This window comes from Mus pahari, chromosome 2 (genome assembly GCF_900095145.1).
Source record: "Mus pahari chromosome 2, PAHARI_EIJ_v1.1, whole genome shotgun sequence".
NCBI lineage: Eukaryota > Metazoa > Chordata > Mammalia > Rodentia > Muridae > Mus > Mus pahari.
In genome coordinates, this window is record NC_034591.1 from 99,049,895 (window position 1) to 99,063,981 (window position 14,087).

Consider the following 14,087-nt stretch of genomic DNA (forward strand, 5'->3'; position numbering starts at 1 on the left):
TAGGCTTGAGACAGGTTAACGATCAAAGAAAACCTTCATTCTAGTTTGGGTCTGCATTTCTTGATCTTGTGATGGGAGGATGTGGTCACAGGTTTCAGGGTGTTCCATGAAAAGTCAGGGTGATGAACAGAGAGTAAATGACCCTATTCTAAGTACAGAGACTAGACAATTAGACAGTTTAGCAAAAGAAGGTTCAAGAAAATAAGCATTTTCCTGCAAGTGAGCAACAGATTGAGCCACCAATCAGGGTCTCACTGGTCTAAGCGTCTCCTCGAAGAATAATTGATAGAGACAGAGGTAGCTATTCCACTAACATTGCTGTCAAAGTGGGCGGAAGACAACCGGATACAATGGTACCTCTACCTACCTTACAACCCTCCTAGGGCCAGGTTAATTGAAGGGGAAAGGGGGTTGTTATGACAACAGGTAAAGAGTTGAGGTTCCAACCATCCTTCGCATGGATGGAAAGGGCACACGTTTGCCAAGAGCCTGTCATTTTAAGTGTGTGCTTTTGCCTATAGATCACCTTAACCATCAGGCTCAACTCATAACTCTTGTTTCTTGTTTAATATAAACTGTCATCAACTAGCACAGAGGAAAAACTAGCTATGATAGACTTTGCTTGCTTAAACTTTGTTAAATCAATGAAAAAAGAATTACTGCCTTGAGGTTAGGAAGAATTTGTGGATAGGAAATGTTCAGTTAGATCTGGGTTTCAAAGGAAAAGCATATAATCAATAATCAGGTTGTAATTTCCTTTTGTGTCATGATTTTAATCTGTTTTTGAATAATATGTTTTTTGTGGTGATTGTTTTTGGAGAATATATATACTGTTTTTAGAGAATGTATTTGTGGCTTTGAGGTGATCTTTCTTATCTAGAGAGTTTTTTTTTAGGTGGTATAAAAAGGCTAAGAGAAAAAATAAAGTCACCAGAGCCTTGTTTCATTCAGTGTGTGTGTGTGTGTGTGTGTGTGTGTGTGTGTGTGTGTGTGTGCGCGTACGCATGCTCCTTTTTCATTTCATTGCTGACCCCACATTCTGTCCTTGGATTGTCAAACACACTGTCAGAGCTGGCCTCTGGCCCAAAATCTTATAGGAACTGGTTGCTAGGGTTGGTTTCTGCTATATTTGACAGCTGTAGCCTTCTTGACTGCTGGTACCATCTAACAGGGAGGGACACTGGGGAGTGGGGCACACAGCTATTCAAGCTGGCCTACAAGAATCCTGGCCTGCTCAAAACACTCTTGAGCCATTCTGTCTCAATCTAATTTAACACTGTTTATCAATTATACAGAGGAAGGACAGCTCCAGCAAGATGGAATATGAAAATCTTTCAATAATCCTAGAGCTCCCACCATGCTTCTAGGCACAGACTACTGTAGTATTTTGTCAGTAACATTGACAGGCATCTTCTGCACCTTACTAGATCATAATACCCCCAAGAATTTTACAGCTGTCAGGGCCCTGCACCTTGTGCAGACTGATCCCCCATTCTTCCTTTAGATCCACCTACATGCATGCCTCTTTCCATGACTTTCCAAACCTGCATAGTATACAGAGGTTGTCTATGTCATGTCATGTCATGTAAGAAGAAAACCTTCTCCAGAAGATGGGAATGTCAAGGCAACAGCTTGAGCCACAATCCCACAACTAAGTGTTGTTAAAAATTAATCTTAGTGAAGCACTCTGAAAGTCCATTGTCATGGATTCATAGCAAGCACAGGGTAATTCCAGAACTTCACAACCCCAGGGACCACGGGGCATTCCCATATGCGGGCGATCTTCCATGGCACCTCTGTGGGGAGCGGGTGTGCCAAGCCCCGTGGTCCCTGTTTGCAAGAACCTGAGCTGCTGAGCCTGTGTGGATTGTCTGCCTGCTGAGTTACTGGACTATCACTGGCCTCCCTGGCTGAACTCTGACCGGATCCAGGAGAGGGGGAAGGGATCAGGTCAGAGGACTGAAAACAGGATGCACCCCTGGCTGGGAAGGAGCTCAAGAGGGCTGGGAAAAAACAGGATGTGTCCCAGAGGGAGGGGGGAGAATGCTGGGGGAAAAGGTTGTAAACAGTTCAGGCAGTTCAGGTGGGTGAGAGTTGGAGCAAGAGTTGCAGTGTTGAGTTGGGGTTGGTTGGAGCAGAGAGAGGGTTAGAGAAAGCTGTTTGTGAGAGGGAAAAGATTAAAAGCTGTTCGGGGAGATAAGGAAGAAATCTGTTTGGAACCTGCCTTGGCTTTTGTGTCATTCTTCCCCATCTCTGCTGGTCAGAGTTCGGGGGTCCGCGACATCTGGTAGCCTGTACGGGGACCGAAAAGAAGAAAAGTCATCTGGTGCTGCATGTGAAGAACTTTTCTCCAGGAGCAGCTAATGAAGAAGAAAAAGAAAGAGAAGAAGAAAAGAAGAGAAGGCAGAAAGAAGCGATGACGGAATACAAGCTTGTGGTGGTGGGCACTGGAGCCGTGGGCAAGAGTGCCAGTGGTTCCGGATCATCCAGCTGATCCGGAACCACTTTGTGGAAGAGTACGATCCCACCATAGAGGGCTCCTACTGAAAACAGGTGGTCATTGATAGGGAGACATGTCTACTGGACATCTTAGACACATCAGGTCAAGAAGAGTATAGCGCCATGCGGGACCAGTACATGCGCACAGGCGAGGGCTTCCTCTGTGTATTTGCCATCAACAACACCAAGTTTGTGAGAGGGAAAGGATAAAAGCTGTTCGGGGAGATAAAGAGGAAATCTGTTTGGAACCTGCCATGGCAGTTATGTCGTTCTTCCCTGTCTCTGCTGGTCAGAGTTCAGGGGTCCGCGACACACCTCCATCTCTAAACCCTTAAGAAACACAGTAGAATTGAATTAGCCTTGACCTCCCTAGGTACAAGAGGCAATGTGGCCCTGCTTTCCCCTGCCACACCTGCTGGATCCTTGGCTCCAAGAGTCCCTGGCTTGGTACTGCAGCTGTAGCCATAGCTGTTGCCTCTCCATTTACCACATCCTGGATAGGCAAACCATCTTCATCCCTAGCATTACCTCTTCGTGGAATGTAATATCCCCTCCTTGGCCTGGAAGGATAACTGCCCATCCCTGAGACAGGCTTGATTGTCCTTACCTGCATTGTTGGATCACAGATGTGTTCTGTGAATTGCTCCTCCGGCTTCCCAGGCTCCCAGCATCTACTTAGTTTAGGATTTAGCTATTACTTTTTGCTTTAGGAACTCTGGCTCAACACAAATCTAGCCATATTAGTCTGACTTAGCAACATGCATCTCTGTCTTTTTATACCCTCTAGGTTGCTTTTCTTACTTTATGGACACTCTTTGCATGTATGTCTAAGGAAGCACTTAGATCTGCAAACGCCTTTCCTGATTTAGAAAGATTTTACCCCTCCAAAAGGGCCCAGCAATGTTGCTAAAGCTCTAGACCAGCCTTGAGGTCCTGCTGCATCAATCTATCCAGGAGAGTTCTATCTGGCCCCGTAAACCGGGTTCAAATGTAGCTTCTCATATGCCTAGTTCCCTTGATAGCACCCTCTTGATAGTTCCCTTGAAAGCCCTCTCTTCTATGGTTCTCTGGCCCCAGCTATTTATGGGGAACACAGATTGAAGATGACCAAGTGTTCCTAGTAGGTCTGATAAAAACAGTCCATCGGAGACTGATTTCCCTCATTCTGTCTCACTTTATGCAGCCTTTGCCTTCAGGGAGGATGGCCAGTTACATTGCTCATTTCTTCTGCCTCCACAGCAGTTAGATGGATCCCCTTCCCTCCTGTGTCTCACAGCCACACAGTCCACGCAGGGACAGGTTTTTCTTTGCTTGTTTTAAAAGTTCACGTGCTGGATAGTTCCTGATTGCCCTGGTTTCTTACTGGGCAACTCTGTTAGGCCCTACCTATAGCAGAGCATAGAATGTTCCTTCTTTTCTACTAAAGCTCAGATCTGAGGGGTATAGTGTGTCTACTATTCTCTTATCCTCTTGCTTATCTAACTTAATTGTCATATTATAGGATACTGTGGAGGATGCTAGCTGTATCTCTTTCTGTGTTATACCTCCTTCATAGTTTCCTGTGTGGCCATTATATCAACCATAGATGCTTTTCTTACTATATACAACCAGAGAGCAGGCAACCTCTGTGTCTGCTTGCTGAAAATCTCCATCCTGGTGGCGGCTGTGATGGTGGTGGTAGTGGCGGCGGCGGGGGGGGGGGCAGNGGGGCGGCGGGGAGTCTCTGCCCGCAGTTACTAAGCAGCGACGGCCGCGTCGTGATGGTGTAGCGGGGCCGGCGGGCAGGCGAGGAGGCCGGCACGGCCCACGCCTCCTGAGCGGCTCGGTGCCGCGGCGGCACGCTGAGGGGGCGTCGCCGCCGCCGGCCCTCGGCGCCCCGGGAGGCCGCGCCCGCCTTGGCGGCCCGGGGTGGTGCTGGATGAGTTCAAGGCGCCCGCGGAGAAGGCGGCGCTACTGAAGCGGAGCCGCGGGCGCATCAAGGTTCTGTTCGGCGTGGGCTTGGCCGTGCTCCGCGACCTCGGGGCGGAGGAGCCGCTGCCCGCGCGCATCTGGCTGCAACTCCGCGGAGCACAGCGCCAAGGAGTACATCAAGGGGATCTTCGAGCCAGAGCTGGAGGAGAAAGAGTGCTAAGTGCTACCTCAAGGCACTGCATTTTTGTCGGGGCCCAGAGCCTCTTTTTGAAGAGCTTAATTCAGGATACTTGTGCTGACCTCTGTGTTTTAGATACTGGGCTTCCTGGCATCCAAGGAAGCGCTGAAGCTGTGGTCATGGCCAGGAGTCACATTCAGCAGTTTGTGAAGCTCTTTGAGAGCAAGGAGAACCTCCCCAGTAATCAGAGAGAGTCTGAAATCAAACGGGAATTCAGACAGTTTGTTGAAGCCCACGCAGACAGTTACACAATGGACCTGTTGATTCTGCCTACTTCCTTGAAGAAGGAACTACTGAGTCTCACACAAGGGGAAGAGAATCTGTTTGAAACAGGAGTTGATGATGTCATTACGGTTGGAGATGTACGGCCACCAGAGTACACACAGAGTGCTGCCACAGGACCTAGTATTGCTAGAGATAAAGTTGTTGTACAGGAAGATTCTAGAAATAAAGCTAGGACCCCTGTTTCTGAGCTTACAAAACAAATGGACACAGTCTTTTCTAGTTCACCAGATGTGCTTTTTGTTCCGGTGAATGGCCTAAGTCCAGATGAAGATGCTCTTTCCAAAGACAGATGATGCGGAAGAAAGGCATACCAAGAAGCAGTTTTCCTTAGAGAATGTTCCAGAAGGGGAGCTTTTGCCAGATGGTAAGGGGTCAGCTGGAAATGAAGTTATCGACCTGTCCGATCCTGCTTCAAACTCTACAAATCTAAGCCCTGATGGAAAAGACACTACAGAAGAAATGGAATACAATATCCTTGCTAACTTCTTTAAAACCATGGGCTATTCCCAAGAGATTGTTGAAAAGGTCATTAGGGAGTATGGGCCTTCTACAGAACCATTATTGCTCTTAGAGGAAATTGAAAAAGAAAAGAAAAGGTTCCAGGAAGACGGAGACTTTCCACCTTGCACTGTGTATCCAGAGGCCAGTCAGAGCAGAAGTGCAGGGGTTGGGAGCACCACAAATGAGCTCACAGCAGACTCCACGCCGCCGAAGAAAGCCCAGAGTCACACAGAGCAAAGTATGGTGGAGAGATTCTCGCAGTTACCGTTCAAAGACTCTAAACACTCTACCTCAAATTGCAAAGTTAATTCTTTCAGAACAGTGCCAGTAGGACAGAAACATGAAATCTGGGGATCAAAGCAGAACTCAAGTTGTACTGTCGACCTGGAAACTGATGGCCTCTCGGCCTCTACCGCCTCTGCCAGCCCTAAAGACATCAGTTTTGTTTCAAGGGGAGCTTCAGGGCACCAACAGAGAAACCCAGCTTTTCCTGAAAATGGTTTTCAACAGCAAGCAGAACCTTTGCTTCCAAATAATACGAAGCCTGCCTGTGAAAAGCGTTCTGGCTGCTGTAGCTCTCCTCACCCTAAGCCAAATTATATTCCCCACTTTCTCCACCACTGCCGCTGCCCCAGCTGCCACCTTCAGTTACTGAGCCTCGATTGGGAGGGTCCTCTGATCATATTGATTCCTCAATTACTGGGGTTCAAAGATCTCGAGACACCTTAAAAATACCATACAAGCTGGAATTAAAAAACGAGCCAGGAAGAGCAGATTTGAAGCATATTGTTATAGATGGAAGTAATGTTGCAATTACCCATGGTCTGAAAAAGTTCTTTAGTTGCCATGGAATAGCAATTGCAGTTGAGTATTTTTGGAAGCTCAGCAACAGGAACATCACTGTGTTTGTCCCGCAGTGGAGAACAAGACGGGATCCTAATATCACACACAGAACAGCACTTCTTAACCCAGCTCCAGGAGCTTGGAATATTATCTTTAACTCCTGCCTGGATGGTCTTTGGAGAAAGAATTGCTTCTCATGATGACAGGCTTCTACTGCACTTAGCGGACAGGACTGGGGGCATAGTTGTAACAAATGATAACTTCAGAGAGTCTGTGACTGAGTCGGTGTCCTGGAGAGAAATTATTACAAAAAGTGGGTCTCAAAACAACCTAGACGTCAGAGAAGCAACTCAGAAACCAAAATGTGGACGACAGACATCACACAACTGCTTCAGTACACATTTGTGGGGGACATATTTATGGTTCCTGATGTCCCTCTGGGAAGAAACGGACCTTGGCTAGAAGAATTTCTTCGAAAGGAGGCCTTTCTTAGACACATGCAGCCTCTACTCAATGCCCTGCCAAGTGTGGGCACATTTGACCCTGGCTTCCGGAGTCACAGCACCCAGGTAGCCAACACCAGCCACCAGCCTCCACCCCAGATCCAGGCCTCTTCAAGCCCTTGGCTTCCCCAGCAGTCCCACTTCACACCCCTGGCCACCCTTCCCAGTATGCAGCAGAACCTTCCCATGCCAGCACAGTGATCTTCTGCAGAGACCAACAAGCTGAGGGAGGCACTGAAGATCTTCCCTGACTCTGAGCAAAAACTGAAGATCGACCAGATCCTGGTAGCTCATCCGTACATGAAAGACCTGAATGCCCTGTCTGCTAGAGCCCACTGATGATGGGGAAACTGCCAACTGTGGGAAGGACTGTAATATGAAGAAGCCTTCCCAGAAAGCATTGCTGTGTTGTATAGAAAAAGGAGGGAAATGTTTTATGTGTACAAAAATCTGGGTTTTCAAAGCCAGCTTTTTTCTATATATAAATTATGCTATTACAGATTTAACCTTTTCTGTAAAAGGAAAGTACATTTTCTGCCTGTTCAGAACTGTTTAATAGCAGTTACTCTTGAGTGTATTTACAGTTTTATGTTTTTTAAACTATTTTCCTTAAAGCTGAAGAAAAAATGACAAATATGGTTAGCCTTTCTAAATAAAATTAAAAAAAAAAAAAAGAAAGAAAATCTCCATCCTAATGTATATTTGAAGGCTGCTAAATTTCCTCTTAAGTTGTTTAACTCATTTCCGGGCATCTCCATATTCACATGGTGGACTCAAGTAGGCATGCCACCCATAGCAAGTAGATAAAGACTGCCATTCCGTCCTTTCTCCCACAGACGCTCCTATTCCTGATGGCTCAGCCTCAGTTGCCTGTCTCACGACCCCAAGCAAGAATCATGCAACTGCTCCCATTGCAAAAAGGCACACTAACATGTCATGCAGGAAAGAGAGAATGTATCCGTACGTCCTCCAGGAGTGCTCCGTCCGACAGGCTGCTTAGCCTAGGTTTCATGACTTGTTTCCCAGAGTCAGCACCATGCACTCATTCCTCCCCAGCTCATCTCTGAGTCTGCTGAGTCCCTCTCAGATGACTACAATGTTGACAGACTTTTCCTGAGGAGATGTCTATTTAACACAGAGAGGGAGCCCATGACAAAAAAAAAAAAAAAAACAAAACAAAAAAAACAAACAAACAAAAAAACACCACCACCACCACCACCACCACCAACAACAACAACAAAAAAAAAAAAACCGGAAGGATATAACCAAAGTCCAACTTGGTGAACCAATCAATGAGTTTTATTGGGGTCACTTACAGGAAAATGGGTGAGTGAGTGGTTAATTACAGGAACAGAAATAACTCAAAGCCCACTGACAGCTCACAAAAGCTGACAAGTTGGAGCGCACTGCACAGCCTGCAGGTGACTCAGCAGAATGAAGGGTGTCCATTTCAGATGGTTTAATTGCTCTAATTCTGTTCCAGGCATCATCATCATCATCATCTCTCTCTCTCTCTTCCTTTTTTTTTTTTTCTTGAGGCTGCTTCTACTTAGCTGGTCTGTTTATTTTCTGGATGCCTTCCTGTTTTCCCAAGCATCTGGGCTGGTCTCAGTTGTCTTGCTTATCAGAGAGTGACTGTCTGTATTGTTTACTACTGGGAGGGGGGGGAGCTAGTGAACATGGACCCATTTCAGGAACTTCCTGAAGCTGTTTTGATATTTACGTCCCGCTCAAAGAGCTTCCCTGAAGAATAGGACATTTTAATCTTGGAGGAAATTGCTACCACACAATCCTTTACTTCAAATTGACCATAACTCGCCAATTTAGGGTCAGAACAAACTCACCCAAAGGTGACCCAAGAAAATTCACACTTATTGATGAACAAAGATGCAAAAAATTACTCATGAAATACTTGCAAACAGAATCCAAGAGGAAAAAAAAAATCCCAGAGGTACAAATAAATTGACTCAAGGACAGAAATCACGCGGTCATCTCAGTTTATACACTAAAGTCTTTTGATAAAATTCAGTGTCCCTTGATGGTAAATAGCCCCAGAGATACTTGGAATAGAAGAAACATATCTCAATGTATCAACTGTGTATTACAAACCAATATCCAATATTACACTAAATGAGAAAAAAATCAAACTATTCTTACTAATGTCTGGAAGAAAAGATCATCACTGTCCCCACCTACATTCAATATTCTATGTAACACAGTAAGTGACAGAAGTGAAAAGGAAACAAGAAATCAGAGTCCTGGCTTGCAGAGGACATGATTCTTTATGTGACACCTTCAGACTCCACCATCAATAATTTCAGCAGAGCAGCAGAACACATAAAGGAGACACAGCGAGTGCAGGCTGAAATTTAGTGATAGAACTATGGACCAAAACGTGTTACAGAAGCTGATGGAAGATAAGAGTCTGAAGACCAGGGCAGGGCACACAGCATCTCTCAGAGAGAAGAGAGAATATGACCTCCTTATTCACATGTGTAAACATCCAAGCTCCATGAAATGACCCTCCCACACACTGCATTTGAATCAGGAGTGCCCACACAAGGCTTCCTGTTTCAAGTTTAATCCATAGTGTGTTCTATTTCAAAGTGACAAAAAACTTTAAGATTGCTCCTTGGTATTAAGGGGCCCAACTTATCTTCTTCCCTTCCTCTCACAATTTTATCTTTTAAAGGTAAGGTCTCTTAAAACACAATCAGCCTCAAACTTGCTATGTAGCCAAGGCTAAGAACTTCCAGTCCCCCTGCTTCCCCCTCACAACACTGGGATGATGAGAATGTATCAGCGAGCCAAGTGTAAGATGCTGGAGCTAGAACTCTGTGCTAAAACTTCTGGGATGGAGCGAGCCAGCTTTGAATGTTAGGCTGTTTCCCTCTTTTCTGTCTTGGAATGACCAATCTCTGTGACCGATCATCAAGACATCAGCATGCCACCAAAGGAATAAGTAAAGATTTTTACTCAGCAAGACCCCAAAGTCGAATTCAACCAAGACTTTTCATGTGCTTGCTATGAAAGCCTAGGGAAAACCGTCATCCACGTGGCATTAGCCCCACAGAAGTGGCAACACAGAAGAGGCCTTCCTTTTAAATAACAGATTTTTTTATCTTGAGAACCTGCAGTTTCCATTTCCTTTCCTGTGACTGATACTACACTTATGCTTCCCTAGTGCTTAGGATCCTCTCTGTCCATCTCCCGGGGTATGGGGGGGAGGGGAGGTGGCATTGTCACCTAGAACAGCTCACCTGTCAAGTACACAAGGACCAAAGGGGGTATTCTCATGACTCAGCAAGTTCATGAGAAGGAGGTTTAGTTTTCAGTCTGTGCCCACTTGGCACAGCTGTTAGACAAAAGGAGCTGGCCATTAAGCAGGATGTGTCCCCACTGCTGAACATTTTGACTGCCCTTTCTCTACTCAAGCAGGCAGTTGTGGGACCACCACCAGTGTGTAACAGAGCCCAGATTGCTGTGCTCATTATGTGCCTTTTGAGTGGCATAGGAAAGAGGTTCCCTTCTTAGCCACCACTGTAGGCACGCAGAACCTATATGACATTGGAGCACGTGTTTTATGTAAGACTCGTCAGATTAAGACGTTTCCTTGAGTAAGGCTTTTCATCATTTTGAGTAGGCTGTCCTCAGAAAATGATTCACAAAACCTCCACAACAAGAAGGCTATGTGGCTGAAGAAGAAGATGATGGGAGAGCTATCTGCCGTGTCTGGTTTCCACATGTCTAGTATTCTACAGTCTAAACAGTTGCCTGTCTCTCTAGGGAGTTCAAGTATCCAAAGGATTTTTCCAGGGTATAATTGCCTTGATCGTCACAGGGCAGTGTACACTTCATAGACATTGCCCTCCGGTTCTGTTCTACAGAACAGCAAACTCTGGGTTAGGGATGAGCTCAGATTTCAGTTTTTAGCGACCCTTCACAGGTCCTATTTCAGGCTCCACTCTAGAACATAGGTTCTTTTCGGTTTTCCATTTAGACTTACAGAACACAGTCTCCTGAGATCATAACCTCCCTCCCTATTCCTCCCCCCCCCAAAGTCAAGGACTCTCACCAGCCCCACGTGTGTCCTCCCAGACAGACACACGCACATAAGTCATATCACACCAAGTTTCTTATCAGTACATCAGTCACGACATGCCGAGTTTCTTGTCGGTCTTTCTCAGGCACAGTTCTGACACAGGAGGAAATGCTTTTTGGTTCTGTACCTGATCCAAGCGTTAAGGTTAGCGGCATCCCTGGACGAAGCGTCCCACTAGGTGACAGTGGCACCATGTCCCTAGCGCTGACAAACCTGAGTCTCTTGACATGGCCTGTGCTGAAGTGTTGTCCTACCTGTGACCTAATGCCCTAAAATGCCTTATAAGCAGAGGTCCACTGTGCTGAGTCACAGTCACAGTAGAGGAAAAGCACCAAAGTCGTCCTTGTCAGGTTTGAAGAAGAGAAGGGTTGTTTCCTCTAAGTTCTAGCGGTCCACTAACACCATCCACAGCCTCAATCAGTACAACAGAGTGCGGGCTACACCTGGCAGGCAAATCAGTGTCAAGATGACAGAGACGGAAGGATTGTATGTTGTTAGCTATGCAGCCTGTGCCTGGTGACTGTGCTGTGCTGCACCAGTGGAGTCTGTCCTTCTAAGGAACTAATTCTTGCCTCAAAATAGTTAAGCACTAGTAGTGATGGGGACAGTTCTTACAGATTCATCCTAAGTATCGCAAAAGGCAACTTGAGCGCAAACATCTATGAACTTTCTGCCAGCAAGAAACCTGCCCAAGCTGAACACTCTCACCAGAATATAAGGTATTTCACAGGGAATGAGCAAGGGGTTTAGTGTGGTTATCTCGTCTGTAGTCAATGACTTTCCCAATGGTATGCAGTATGCACAGCACCTTGTTGGGAACAGATTCAACTTGTGGGAAAGCAGGTAGGGCTCAGCACTGCTCCCTAGCTAGGCAAGAACACACAGTCAGCAACTGCATACAGGTTTACAGCTGTTTGCTGAGGAATTCTGTAAGTTGGTGTTGATAGTCAGTAGAGGGTTGAACAGTTCTTCATTACACGTCCCCTAAGTAAAGGGAGTTTAATACTTGATATTTTATGCTATTTTAAATGTCCCTGGAAGTGAGCATCAGAAAAACATTGGAGGCTTTATTTTTGGTTCAAATTCACCAAAGACTACCAGTCGGCAAGTGTAATGTTTACTGTCGGCCTTGCCTGGGATACAGAATGCACATATCGGCAAAGTTTCAAAGTAGAACTGTAGACGAAAGTTGTATCAGATAGAGTGAAGGTTCAAGACTTCCGGAAAGGATAAGGCGCAGACCGGAGAGACTGTCAGTCCATCACGTGCTTCCCAGGCAGCGTGAGGACCTGAACTGTAGGTCCAGAGCCCAAGTCTCAATAATGATGATAATAATAATAATAAAAATAAAGCAGGAAAGTTGTCCACACCTGTAATCCCAGCACTGGGAAGGAAGAGACAGGTCAATCCCCAGTAGATGCTGGCCAGCAAGCATTACCAAAGGGGTGAGTTTCAAATCCAATATAAGATTCTCCCAGAAAAACTGAGGGAGTCCACGACTAAAGACTGACACCTAAAGTTGATGACTGAGCTCCATAGTAACATGCACACACACACACACATGTATAGGTGTTTGTGTGTGTATGTGTATGTACGCACGCACACATGTGTGCAGACACAAACACAAAAATGCAGTGAGGTCCTGGAAATACTGAGCCTTCACTGTTCCTAAAGACAGCTATATAATAAGGATATGGTGACTGTGCTCCGTGGGTCTTGGGGTATGCAGAAGAGCACGGACTCTGTGTGAGCAAATCAAACCAGAGAGCACTGCTACACTTTGGACATACCCATGTTGAGAAGACTTTTCTGAGGTACGAACTGTAAGCCTAAAAATTTTTTCTTTCTCTCTGCAGAAGAAGGAAGAGGAAGAAGTGGCCTAGGGTGTTGCCCTCTGATATTAAGAACTTTAAACAACTTTGTCCAGGGATTTCATCAAGGCAGACTCTGATCCAACTAGGCCAATGCTTGCTGATGCAGAAAATCCCTGAGAGGAGGTAGGCTTTACTACATCATGGTCATTCATGAAGGCTAAAGCTCCCTAAATAGAAAGCACCCCAACAATCCACTGATGGTACTAGGTACAGAAGATGCATGTGAAGATGTAACTTGGACCAGGGAAAGGATCATTTTAAAAGATGTGGCTCCCAGCATATTGGCATCACCTTTCCAGGATGGACAAGGGTTATTCTAGAGGACTCCTCCAGCATATCAACACCAGCATCTCTGGCAATAGAGAATACCATGCTAACAAGCCCAGGGAAGTCACCACTGGGTTCTGGCTTGGAAAAATCTTGTGTAGAGGTGGTCCTCATGAAGTCAGCAATCCACACACTTCCAGACGTAGGTGAGAATCATACAGTGAGCATTCTTTGGCTTTGAGCCTGTGCACTGGGCAGTTTTCATACTTGCAAAATACAATGGAAGTTCAAGAGAAAAATCTTCAGTTCCATTCAGAAGGGAGAAATGAGAAGTACCAGTCCAGCATAGTGCTCTGTCCATGAGAGCACCCAATGCTCTCGCAGTTGAGGTCTCAAGACTGCAGCTTTTCCAGGCTGCAGATGGACGCTGATCAGCACATAGTTTATGGTTCTCAATAGATTGCCATACTCCTACACTGCCCCTTAGAGACTCTGTGTGAAGATTTTCTCTTGAGCCAGTCTCTGTGCTGGCCCTGAGACTGGCTGCAGCACCCTTTGAAATGTAAGTGAAGTTCCTCTGGGCCAACAGCTTTTAGGAGAACTGGCCTAAGCATTGCCACATCAGGCTTTCTGCAGGGAAGAAGCTCTGCAATTTTAGTAGTTTGGTTCAGTCTGTGTATGAAAGGCACAGACCAGAGAAGTCACTTGCTTAACATGTCTACCCATGTTAAGAGTGGGCCTTGCCCACAGAGCCCAGGTACCCACATACCAGTTTCCTTAGAAATTCCTCATGGTCATGTCCATAAATAATGTTCCATCCAGTCAGGCTGACACTAAATTCCATGATCACGACATCCAGGAAGCTGTGGTCAGAGGTGGGAGAAGAGACTTTATGCCACTTTGTGGTGGCATCAAGAAAGAGAGCATCATGGGAGAAATCCCAACAACTTAGCAGTTTTCTCATGTTCTCATTTTATAACTGGATTTTTTTAAACTAGCAACTTGAAAGAATTGAAAGAAGTATCATTCTGTCTAGGTAGAGGGTTCCACTCACATAAACATGG

General features: G+C 45.8%; 2 pseudogenes; both read left to right on the top strand.

The window, feature by feature from the left end:
- Positions 1-2,416: 2,416 nt before the first annotated feature.
- LOC110316847 lies at positions 2,417-2,709 on the top strand (annotated as a pseudogene).
- Positions 2,710-2,762: 53 nt separating this feature from the next.
- On the top strand, positions 2,763-7,119 carry LOC110316848 (annotated as a pseudogene).
- Positions 7,120-14,087: the final 6,968 nt, after the last annotated feature.